This window comes from Diplotaxodon limnothrissa, linkage group LG23 (assembly GCF_057381915.1).
Source record: "Diplotaxodon limnothrissa isolate DT_005_m linkage group LG23, D_limnothrissa_male_GT1.1, whole genome shotgun sequence".
Lineage (NCBI taxonomy): Eukaryota > Metazoa > Chordata > Actinopteri > Cichliformes > Cichlidae > Diplotaxodon > Diplotaxodon limnothrissa.
The window spans coordinates 22,458,649-22,471,803 of record NC_140617.1 but is presented as its reverse complement, the minus strand read 5'-3'; the positions used below and the strand labels follow the sequence as shown (position 1 = coordinate 22,471,803).

The 13,155-nt window shown below is 38.9% G+C and overlaps 1 protein-coding gene across 1 annotated transcript in view; it reads left to right on the top strand.

Moving 5' to 3' along the window:
• The first annotated feature begins 6,947 nt into the window (after positions 1–6,947).
• The window catches only part of crfa4 (cytokine receptor family, class I receptor 4), a 52,286-nt gene continuing 46,078 nt past the window's right edge, over positions 6,948–13,155 (top strand). Inside the window, exon 1 of the mRNA XM_085348996.1 lies at positions 6,948–7,003. The gene's annotated coding sequence lies outside the window, so the exon portion shown is untranslated. The remainder of the gene's footprint in view (positions 7,004–13,155) is intronic.

Sequence of the window (13,155 nt, the reverse complement as noted above, 5' to 3'; positions counted from 1 at the left end):
TCTCATTACATCACATGCCAAGGGTGCTCTATTGGCTTAAGATCTGGTGACTGTGGAGGCCATTTGAGAACAGCGAACTTTTGAGATGATTTGAGCTTTGTGACACAGTGTGTTATCCTGCTGGAAGCAGCCATCAGAAGACAAGAACAATGTGGAGATAAAGGGATGGACATGGTCTCAAATAGGTTTTAGTATTTAAATGAGGCCCAGTATAATACTAACGTGACCAGAGGGTGTCAAAAAATATCCTTTACACCATTACACCACCAACAGCCTGAAGTACTGATAAAAGGCAGGACTGAGCCATGCTTTCATGTTGTTTACTCCAAATTCTGACCCTATCATCTCAGTGTCGAAGAAGAAATCAAGACTCATCAGACCACACAAGCTTTCTCCTGTTATCCAATTTTAGTGGGCCCATGTAAACGTGGCACTAAATGTGATCTTCTGCTGTATTCAGAGATGCACTTCTGCATACTTTGGTTGTAACAAGTTGGTTATTAGTTAGTGGTTGATTTGCTGTTGTCTATTTCAGCTTGAAGCCATCTGACCATTCTCTAACCTCTGACATCAACAAGGCATTTCGCCCAGAGAACTCTCTTTTTCAGACCATTCTGTAAACTCTTGCAAGGGAAATCTAGTAAAAAATTAATAGCTAAATGACAAGAAATGCCATGCCTCCTTTAGACTTATATGATTATGAAGGAGATTTGCCCAGCTGCGTTAGCACCTCTCTTGGCCAATCCAAGAATACAGATGAAAGCATTAGTTTTGGAGAGTCCATCAACAGGAGTTTTTGTCAATGGACCTTGACTTTATTACAGCAAACTGGCAAAAATAGAGGCTAATAAAAGGCTTGATGTCATATACCAGGAAAACATTATTCCTATCTGAAAGTATCATTCTTCCACCATCTTCGTAAAACACACACTCTGGAGAGGTTGCTAGCACGTTAAGAAAACCTCTGAGCAAATATAATGAGGCTATTTTTACAACAGATGTTAAACTTTATTTGATAACAGCAGAAGCTAAAGGTAATATTTAGTCAAATTGAACAGTAAGACATCCAGTAATGCATACAGTTAAATGAATCTTATTCCACTGTGTTCACCACCTCTGCTGCTGTGCCATGTACACAACCTTTGTGATTATTTTCATTTACCACATATTTGATGTAAACCCTCAGCTCTCCACATTGTATGTGCTTTATTTTATTTATTTGTTTTGTCCTTGGGATAAAATCCAGCTTGTGTTTGTCACTTTGCCTCCTGTGCCAAACAGTCCAAATGAATTATGCAAGTTCTCCAAGTGCACAAAGTCATCCAGTCAAACCTATGTAATTGTTGTCTCTATTACACTGCTATTAGGTAACTATCAGTTAGCCTGTTGGTTTTAGTCAGGGTTTGGTGTTGGTTTACACCCTAAACAGTCTTTGGATATCTGCCAATTAAGAAGCTCAGCCTGGTTAAAATGACTTGTCCACATTGGTGCAGTTCCTCACTTCTCGCAATGCCTCAGTTAAGCATAATGAATAATTATGATTCTCCATCTGAAATGTGCTTGGTTTGAAGGGAGAATGTTTAAGGCTGAAATCCTGCGAAATGAATAATTTATTCACTTGTCATTCCGCAGCTTCGCACTGTATTTCTATGTCAGCCGTGAGCAGTATAACCTACAAAAGAGGTCAAAACTTAGTCCAGGGTGGAGCGTCACAGCATATGGTAAACCTGCTGTAGAAGATGGAGGTTAAACAAATACTCACATGGTGTGTAATTTAGACAAAAGACCTTCTAGTGATTTTTCTTTCTAATCTGGGGAAAGGGGATTAGATTAAATCTGTTGCATGGCGACTGTGACATCACCGCTGGCCCGTTTCACAATCACAAAGAGCTGCAGGCACTGCAGCTGAGACCTTTGAGCTGCCAAACCAGAACCAGGGCTCGAACGTTTGTAGACCAGGATTCACATTCACCACTAAAAACGCATAAAGGCTTCTCTCAAGGCCTTAGAAAAGAGGGCGAGGGGAGGGGGTTCCTAATGGAGTTTGTTTCCATTAGGGCTGCCCACTGAGACTCAGTCCTCTGTTTTCAGTGCCCTGACCTTCATGAAATGCACTGTGGACCACATGACATAAAAATCAACTATTGTACTCACAGTCTCAACATGAAGTGATACAAGCAGAGGTAGACCGCACACACACAACACCCTGTCATGGACAACTAGTGACCTGAAAATTTTCACCCTGTGTTCTTTTCCCTCTGCAAGAGAAATGAAGCCAGCATGGAAAACTGCAGTTCCTCTAATGTCCACTTGAGGCTGGCCCCCAAACTAAGCCGATTCTTATAGATTCCCATATTAAAATGTCCAGTATTGTAGCAGAATTAAAAAGGTTTACAGCCTGTTTTCCAATAACTCAGCTAGGAAGGCTTAAAATACTTTGACAGATGGATGCTGACAGAGGTAGCTGACTAACAGGGTTGCTGCCTTTGTAAACATTTTCCATAGAATCACCAGGTAAATATCATGGCTCACTGTTTTTATAGCAGTTAAAAAAATGAATTTAAACACAACCAAAAACAAAGCAGTTCAGTTGATTATTATACAGCTCAATAACAAAGTGAAATCTAATGTGAAATCGAAAATAATCCCACTAAAGTAAAATAAGCATACATTCAAATGCTTACATAAGAAGGTTAACTTTCTCAAATTTAAGATGCCAACATAAAACAGAATTAAAAATAGCTGTGTATAGTAAAAAAGAATATGGTAAAAAAAAAAAACAGATTAAATCACAGTCTATCAGACAATGCACTGCAGTATTAAGTATTGTGACAGTGCATCCTTGATATATTAACATGACATTATTGAATATCTCACAACCATTTTCAAATATTTCAGTTTTATTGTGTTTGATCTCATATATAATATGAGATGCCTAATTAATAGTTTATGCATTTACAAATCCCCATCGGGAGGTTGGAGGGGTTCAGCACTCACACTGACTCAACGTCTTACACAGCAGAGACACTTTTCATTGGAAACAACATAGTGAAGTTAAGGAAATATAAACTGCTTGACTAAGCTAAGAAATATAGTTTGGGTTATGTATAATGGCTTCAGCTTTTTTTTGTTGTTGTTGTTGCCATGGTGACTATTCACTTCTAAAGAGTCTGGAAAACAAAAATACTACCTGCAGCTATTACAGTTTATGGATGTAGCTGGTAATAAAAACTAACAATACATACGCCAGCTCAGTCAGGCTGCTGAGTGGTGGAATTTGTTTCTTAAAGGCCTTTTTAAGCTGTAGGTAGGTCCTTAGGATGTTGAAAACAAGCTAACTAAAAGTTTTCACTCATCACACTTTAAAAAAGCGGTATGACGGCTGCAAACATCCAAACTATGGATATTCATGTGAAGTCCTACAGCCAAAATTGAGAGATCTCAGTTTCAAAGGAACTTCAGTAGTGCAAGGTTAAGCTGCTTCAGCCGTGTTAGCATCTGAAACAGAAAATTCATACCCGGAATGGAGTCAAGCTGTAATGACGAGTCAAGAAAAGGGGAATGAAATAATTTCCCTCAAAATGAGGAAAAAAGCAAAAAAGCAAGCACTCGTGAAAACCTCATAGCCCACCAAAACATCGTCCGAGATTTAAAGCATCTACTTCAAAATTGTACGCTGAGGAGTTGTTTTGGCTACAACATCAGGTGAAGGAAATGCAGGAAAATGCCACCTGCAGAGTGAGTCGGGAGGCTGCTCAAAACAAGGCCTTAACTTTCCAGCTGAAGGAGACTCTAAAAGTTGTTAGTTGAGTTGTTCTTGAGATGAACTTGAACTAATAGAAACATGTCTAATAGTTTATTATACAACTGAAAATGTCTTGCACTAAATGGGTTTAAGGAGGCACAGAAAAAGAACACAAATTAAATACATCCCGCAATTAAACCAAAGGTACTCAAAACTTAAAACGAGTCTGAACACAGCAGGTTCCTTTGGTGCTGCAAGCACTTCAAGCAGTGTTTCAGTTCAGGTACAGTTGACAGCGGGTACAGTTTAGGTTCACAGTGAAACACAATGACTCAGTTGTCCAGCTTCAAAAAAGGTGGCCAAAGGTAATTTCTCTTTCCTTATTGCTAGTGTCCTTGTCACTACTGGCAGGATCAGATGGTGCCTGCAACTCATTCAGGTTAATAGGTAGACCAATTCCAAGAATGGACGGTCATGTTTGCTGCAACAGGAATCTTTGCTAGGTCTCCCAGCACAGAATGTAGAGGTGACCCAAGGGAATGGATATGCAAAAGAGGAGCTGGACAAAATTGTAGAAGGGCATCAACTCCACGGCAGGGCTAATTATAGACACTAAAAGCTGCTTGGGAGAATTCCAGTCAGTAAAAATCTACAAGTTTGTGCTGCAGTTGAGAATCTGCCCCTGTAAAAACAGTAATCCTTGGAATTGAAAACTGAAAGCACTATTTAAACCTCAACCTAAATTAAATAACAGATTTATAAAACAAAGTTTATGTTGGCTAATGTATTCAGCTCTATCATATGTGACATATCCGTGTCCCATCTGGTAGAAAAATATTCCACTACCACAACCCCACCTCACATCAGCTTTCATTTATCCAGGCAGTCGCCTCAGTCACTGCGTCTCTGGATCTGGGATCTCTTTGATGAATCATTCAAAGGACGATGCACTCTAACTAATTTGAGTCATGCCTCCTGACTTTGGGGAGCAGTCATGCTCTTCTCATTGGTTAAACATCGGCAGCGACACAGTGAACAAACAGAGCAACATACAGTGGAGGCCTTGCAGCACAAGGGCCCTGAATCAAACAAGCTGCTCCTGAGAATAATCTGATTATTTTTGTCTCCGTGGGGCAGAGCTAATACTGATCCAGGATGACTGCTCTTTCACACGTCGTGTGGTACTGTCAGCGCTGCTGCAGGATCAAGATTTTTTTCCCCAAAAGCTGTCAGTGCTATTTTATGCTTCTCCCTCGCCACATTTTAAAGTGAATAATTGTACTTTTTACTGCAAAACGTGTATCTGACAGACGCAGTTATGTCTCCAATTAATATTTTATATACTAAAAAACAGATGACGTCTTTAGAAATTGTGCACTAGTATGATTAAACAAGTGGTTTCCAACCATTTGGCTTGTAGACTCATTCCTTAACCTTTTTAGGTAGCTATCTAAACCTCTTTTTTAAAATCAAGATGAAGAAAAGTCTATAAAATTCACATATTTGTGAATATATATATCGCTCAGATGTATAATGTGGCCCCACTAAAATCTGAAACAAAAGAAATAGTGACAGTGAATACTGGACTTTTATTTAGATGTTATTTCCTTTTATTTTGTAATGTTGTGGGATTAGTATTTTTATTCTTTCATCATTTGGGCGAGGCTTGTAACAAACACCCCAAGACATCATTGCTTTGTTTGTGTCAGATGAGCCTGGTTCTGCTGGAAGTTTCTTCCTGTTAAAAGGGAGTTCTTCCTTCCCACTGTCACCTAATGCTTGCTCACAGAGGGGCTGTCTGATTTTAGGTGTCTTCTCCTTAATTCTGCAGCGTGTAGCTGGGATTTGGTGTTATACAAATAAACTGGAATTGAATTAAATTTGTATTGTCATTTGACTTTTTATTAATTATTAATAATAGAGATTTTATTTATTTTCATTTATTTGTTTCATTGTAATTCATGGATTTCTTTTTAATGCACCAGAAGTCATCTGGAACCAAATAGTGGAAAGACCTTTACCTTTTTCTTCAGTTTCACAACTCAGTTGTTTCTGACCATAATCACTTAAATCACAACAATCTGCTTGTCCCGTGAACATTATGTTCATAAATCCTGATAAAATAACACAAACAAACAAAAAAACCCAACACATTTTGTTTTGCTTTTTTATCAATACAGTATCAAAAATTTAACATAGTTTACATCCTTCAGTTTTTCGTTCATTTTCTCCTGCTAATTAATCCAGGTTTACCGTATAAGAATTTACGACAGGACATCCTCACTTATTGGTGCCCATTTCCAAACAGGATGTTACACTTGAGTACTTTGTTAAACCTATGAGGTAGCCTGACATGCAGCTTCCCAGAAAGATATGTACACATTGTGGTAACATAGACAGTAATATGAGGTATAACCAGAATATACTGATTAATACGGAGATCCAAAAGTCCAAAGAGAGACCACAGAAAGTGAAAGACATTCTGATACTGCGAAATAAGCAACAGCAATGGGAAGTGGGTGGGAACCAAGAGAAACGTGTCCCTGCTTCCAGGAGAGCCACTGAAGTGACTACCATTTTGTCACATTACAGCCACAAACATGAATCAATTTTATTTGAATTCCACATGAAAGACCAACACAAAGTGGTTCCAAACATTTTTTACAAATAAATAACTGCAAAGTGGAGTTAGTGCAAAAAAACAAAACAAAAAAACCCAACACTATTTAGTCATTTATAAATTTCCTTTCTCTTAAAACTGGGACTTCTTCATATGAACAAACTGGCTCTAATTTAGAATTTATTTAAAAATGTTACCTTTTTTTGTTTCTGTTTAATTTGCTTCATTTAGCGCACACGTTGTATTTCTATTTTGGCACTAACTGTCTTCCACACATTGCTCCTCGGAGCAGAGCGCAATGGAGACGAGGAGGTGGTTCAGTAAAGATGGGTGGGGGAGTCCAGAGCTCCAGCTGGTGTTTGGCTAATGACGCGGGATCAGGTGGAGGAAAAGCTCCTTATGGAGGGGAGGGGGACAGAAATACTGTGACAGGGTGGTGAAAGGCGCATTCGCTCCGCGGACAGCACATCAGCACCGAGCAACAGCAGCAGCAGCTGTTAGAACAGCTCCCGACTCTTCGTACGGACTTCATCCCCACTATCTGCTCAATCGACGGGCCACCGGCCGGTTCCTGCTCCCCGCGTGGGTTTGTGTTTGAGGAATCGCGCCACAGGAGGCGTTAAAGAGGCTTACTCCAGGTAAGACGGATTCCTGCTTTTTAATCTGCAGGTCAAGTGCGCCAGTTTGTAAGGTTAACAAGAAGATCCCAGTTTACAAACTTCATGTAAAGCGGAAAGAAAATGCGTGAACTGTCTGAAGAATCACACAACTGTTTATTACTGCTTATTTATTTTATGCAAAACCCCAATAGGAGAGTTTTCACCACAGTTTGCTTACTGACGCCCCCCCCCCCCCCCCCCCCCCCCACACACACACACACACACGTTGAATCCATCGAAAATATAGTGACTATTGTAAATTACCTTTAAAACTGATGCTATTCTGTGTGTTGGAGTGAACATGTTTATCTACTGACATTTGATATAAATACGTTTCTTTTTAAAATTTCTTTACACCTGACAGTGAAACTGCTGCCTGAGGAGCACATGTACACCTTTTCAGTATGTCTGTACACCTGCTCCTGTGTGTTTTGTAAGTCCCTTTTTGAGAAGACAAATGGTCAAATTTAAGTTTTTCCCCAAAAAATAATCGATGCAGAAGCAGATGTAGGACAAGAAAAGAAAAGAAAAGAAAAAGATCCGTGAAGTTTCTTAAGCACTTATCAAGTTCAGGATATTGAGGATGGCATTCAATTTACTTTAGTTATTATTTGAATTCACTTTTAATACAGGTTACTTTAATTGAGTGCTCTGACTTAAAATTGTTCTTTTCTGCTCATTTTAAATATCTCTCAGTGTGGTTTGAAGATTGACCTTTTGTGATACCACACGGTTCAAATATCATGTCTGCTTCTTGATCAAAAAACCATCCAAAAATATGAGAGATATCAATGAAAACCATTGTCAGTGTACAGCAGGAGTGTCAAACCTGTGTCCAATCTGGGTCACTGGGTGACCTCACAAAGTGTGAAAATTGCGGTGGAGTCATTAATTACAGACATTATCAATACGACACAACACCTGCTGTGGTGATGGCAGCGGTGCGTCATCACAGTGAAAACATCTGGAAAGTTAAAATTATTTCTAGGATGATGTAAGTTGCTTCAAATAAAAGATGTGAAATACTTCTGTTTAGTTTCAACAAAGCAACGGCTGTGTAACTTTCCTCTTTGATCCGTAATCGTGTGGTGCATGTAATGACAGCTGTGTCACTGAATGTGGAAAGACGTTGACGCATCATTGAAAAGTGCACTTATTTTTTTAAAGATGTCAGGATGTTCCACCGTTTTATGAATAATTTAATGAGAAATCTAACCTTCTGGTGATCAAATTGGGCCCTATGTGATCTAGGAAGTGCCCATGTTTATGTGCTATTGAAGAGTAAGGTTTCAGGCAGACGTAAAGGAAAATAAGCAGCGCTGTAATAAAATTAAATCTGTAAGCATTTAATTCAAGTTGGGGTTCATCTACTCAACATTTGTAGACATTTTGTACACAAATACTTCAGGAATAATAGGAAAACCCCCAATAATATTTCTGTTAAATAAAATAAGACAAACTCTTTGCCTTCAGTGGATGCCGGTCAGCTGTGCTGGTGTCACCAACAAGCAGCTATTCAAGGCTCAGGAAAATCCCTGAATTTTAGCTGAAAGAGTCAATTAATGTAACCTAAAATCATCTGATCATCATTCCAGATTCTAAAATGTGGCACTTTGTTGCTTTACTGTTTGTTTTTTTTAGTCTAATGAGCTGAATATTTGGCTTTCTTAGTGTATTAATGCTGTATTAATTCTTAGATAACCATTAACTGTGACTTGGACCTTGGAAAGATGTAATAACTAAAGTCAGATAATGGAGCAGAATAGAAAACAAGAGTGACATTTCAGAACGTGAAATCGATGCTTTTTAAGATTTTTCTGCAGACACCCAGCTCTGTGTGAGCTTATCTCTGCCCAGTAAACCCCTTCGCCCTCATGACCCCATGTGTTATAACAGATAAGAATGGCAGCAAGCATACATTCAGCCACTTCCGCAACAATGAGCCATAAACAAGATGTTTTCTGAGGCTTGTTCAAGATCAGTTCAGTTCCTACATTAAGAGACGACTGTGCACAGGGATTCGCAAGGACGAAATTCTGGGTGCAGTTTTGTGAACACATCTGTTCTTTTCTTCTTTGTCGTTGTTGCAAATGTTTAATCACATCGCCACCTTCTTCTTCTCTGAAAACTTTTGTCTGCATGAACTGGGCTTTTAAAGTCAGGAGAAAGTAGATCTTGTCATCTTCTCTAACTGAAACTTCTAAATGCAGCTCAAGTATGGGAACAGAGGGCATTTACAGCATTTATAAAGTCAGTAAAACACACAGATTGAGCATTTCTATTTTTGTTTAATCCTTATGTTGTTGCCTTTCAGACGTGTCTGCACTCTAACTAACTGATTTGTAGTCACTGGGTACCATCTGCACATACCTGGAAATGCTTTCTAATGATATTGTGAACAAGAAGCATAACATGAAAGATATCGAACCTACTACAGAAAACTACAGAAAGCTCCATAGCTAATATTAGTGTTTGAGGAAGACTTTATAAGAACAATTTGGAATCTGTTAGATTAATATGATTCAGACCAGAGCATCCAAGTTTTTTTCAGTGAGCCCAGCTGAAGTCAGAGAGAGGGTGATGATCATTAACCCTATTTAATGATTATTTCCTCTGTTTCTCTATCTTCTGTTTGCTCATCACTTCAGAAACACTGAGCATATAAAACCACTAAATAAAAAAAACACAAGTTGAGCATTTCATGTTGCATTTGAGGTTGACATTGCTGCATACCTAACTGTAAATTAAAGACTGTAGATGCTTTTCTTTTCATTTTCTTTCATTTACTGTATTTTTAGTCACAACAGCAGTTGTCTCAGTCTGACACAGTAAGATAAGGTGCTACAATGCTGGAGAGAGAACTATAACAATCAGCTCATCACATTTGAGCAGGACTGTGTTTTAGTAGTCCCCCAGCAGCTTAAGCGTATAGCAGCTTAACTAAAGGATGGCTCACGGTCACCTGATCCAGCCCTAACTGTAAACTTTATCAAGAAGGAAAGTTGTAAGTCCAATCTTCAATGCAGAAATAGTGTCACTCTCCCAAATCCAAACTGGAAGTCTGGGAGCCGAGTGCTCTGTTGGGATAATAGACCACTTGGTCTCAAAGAAGCAAAATAGATGACCTAGTTTTTCAACATCACTCTGAGACAGGATGTTTAACAATACTGCACAAATGGAAAGAGCAAGGTCTACAGATTTGGTTAGTTTGTGAGTTAAAGACACGTCTTGGTCAGAAGTGACTCCAAGTTGTTGATGAACAGAGATGGGCAGTAACGCGTTACTTGTAACTTTTCATTTTCTTTCATTTACTGTATTTTTAGCCACAACAGCAGTTGTCTCAGTCTGACACAGTAAGATAACAATGCGTAATCAGATTACAGTAACGCGTTACTGTAATCTGATTACTTTTTTCAAGTAACGAGTAAAGTAAGGGATTACTATTGCAAAAACGGTAATAAGATTACCGTTACTTTCCCGTAGGAACGCTGCGTTACTGCGTTACTAAAACCGTGATTTTTTTGTGAGAATGTCTCATGACAGTGACGTAAGCGAGTGCGACATTCGTGACAACAGCTGTGTTGCAGATCAACAGTGGATCATATATCGAGTGCGGGAGAGAGTATGAGCGTGCAGCGTTTAAAGCGTGGCAGTACTGACCTTATTTTGAGTCTGATTCCATAAAAAGTGACAAAAACATTAGTGTCCGTTGTGCGTGGGAAGAAAACTTCTTTTAACAGCAAAAAAACCCCCTAAACTTCCAAACAAGCACCGAGTGCACTATGACGTAATGGGAAACTCACAGAGAAACTCACGGATTCTTCCACTGACCGCTGCAGCACACCTGCACCAGGGTAAACCTCCGCCTACCCTACTCCTGCTTTACAGGTGAAAATAGAGCAACAGGACCGCTGAGTCTTTGATTTTATTTATTTTCTGCTGGTTTTACTTGCATCTATTTGAAAGAGTGAGTGTAAACACAAAAAAAAATTATTTTATGTGCTGGAATGTGCAGAAAATAGGTTTAAATGTTAAATAAATTTCTTCCAGTCAGAGAATGTTGCATATAATTAAATTTTTGCTTGATGCATAAAGTTAAAAGATTAAAACTAATAAAACAAGTTTTAAAAAGGGACTTTTCCATTTGATTACATTTTATATGATGGATTATGTAGAAAAAGTAGAACTGGGCTGAAAGATCTATCGCTTTATCACCTATTCAGGTTGTAAATCATGTTTTTAAAAAGTAACTAAGTAATTAAGTAATTAATTACTTTTGAAAATAAGTAATCAGTAAAGTAACGGGATTACTTTTTGGGGGAAGTAATCAGTAATTAGTTACTGATTACTTTTTTCAAGTAACTTGACCAACACTATTGATGAATCCCAATCTGCTGCAGACAACAAAGGCAATGATGGAAAAGATTTTCAGGTTTTCAAAGTTTTGGGAGATCTAATCAAGTGTGCAGCTTTTTTTCCCGTAGTTTTTGCGCCATCTACATTTGGGTCAGTGTTGTCATGTACCTGTTTTTATTCAGAAATTGCTTTTCTCCACAGTGAAATCCTCCATTTGATTTGCAGATTGAATGCTTTCAAGAGAATGAAAAGGTCACGGCGACACCAATACATGAATGTATTAAAATGGACACCAGATAAAAATCAGTATCGATTTAAGCAGAGCAGAACTCTGACAAAATAACGGAAACATCCCATAGTGTCTGACGTTTATACCAAGTCAACTTGTTGATCCCAGGTGGAATGATCTGCTAGGCTGCTATCTGCATAATCAAACTCAATGACTTTCCTCTGCTGTGATAGGTGAAAATACATGATCCACTAACTGGAGTTTGGCCCGTGCTGCTGATATTTTATCCATCCATCCGTCCATCCATTTCTTTCCACTTCCTCTGGTTTTTATGCACTAGGTGACCTGAAACCTGTTAGGGGTAGAGTTAGAGTTAGCACCTTAAACTATTTGGCAAATCGGCTAAAATTCACTTAGGATACAAGAATGGCATCCACCTACCTTAATATTAATTTGTTTAAATTATGATCATGAAGGCATTTTAGTTTTGTGTTTAACAGGAAAATGTTAGGAGGTCAGGCACAGCAAGTGACCCATGCCTATTAACAGTGTTGGGTAAGTTACTTTAAAATAGTAACTTAGTTACATTACTAGTTACTTCTCTCAAAAGTAACTCAGTTACTTCAAGTTACTCGTTACTTTCAAAGTAACTAGTTACTAGGGAAAGTAACTTTGGTTTTACTCAGAATTCTCTTGTTAATGTGTTGCTTCCATAACTTTGCCAGTCTTCTAGCTTGCTTACTTGCCACAGTGCACTGTGCCACCTACCAATAGAAAGGAAAAGATAATGTGCATATTTCCACGAGAGAAATCCCACGCCTGGACCGTTGACCGCCGCCATGATTCTAGCCTACGTCACAGCGTCATGTGCGCCTTTTACATCCAACACAAAAACTGCAGTCGTGGTGCTTTGATTGTACTCAGAACTCGGAAATTCTGCCTTCTGAATAGGAAGATGTAGGCAACACCAGACTGCAGATGAGCTGCTTACAGAGCTGGACTGGGACAAAAAAATCGTCCCGGGCATTTTGACTAGAGACTGGCCGCCATTATAGCAAAAATCATAAAGCCTTTGAATGAAAACAAACACTGCTGTGACAGTGATGTACACTGTTTTGATGGTATATATGCATCAATCTATCAATCGTTTGTTGTAAGATTCAGATAATTATTTTTTAAAAGCGAGACATTTTAAATGAGAATAAGAAAGAAAAGTATTTCTTTGTGCCCCCCTTTCCCTGTTAGTGCCCTACATGCCCCCCTGGCCACACTTTGCTAGACCCGCCCCTGCACAGTTACCAGCTGCCAGCTACTTAGAAAAGGATCCTGGTGTTATTTGTCTCTCAGAAACAGTTCATAACTTCAACTCATCCATGTCACCTAAAAGGTAAACCTGTTTCTCCATCACCTGTTCAGCTCTGATGATTCAGTAAGTGTCATGGTCCTGGGTCGTTGACCCAGCGTTTTGTGTTTTGTGACTATTTCCCTCTGTTCTAGTTATTCTGTGTCCTCCCCCCTTGTGTCCGGTTCGGGTTCTAGATTTCCT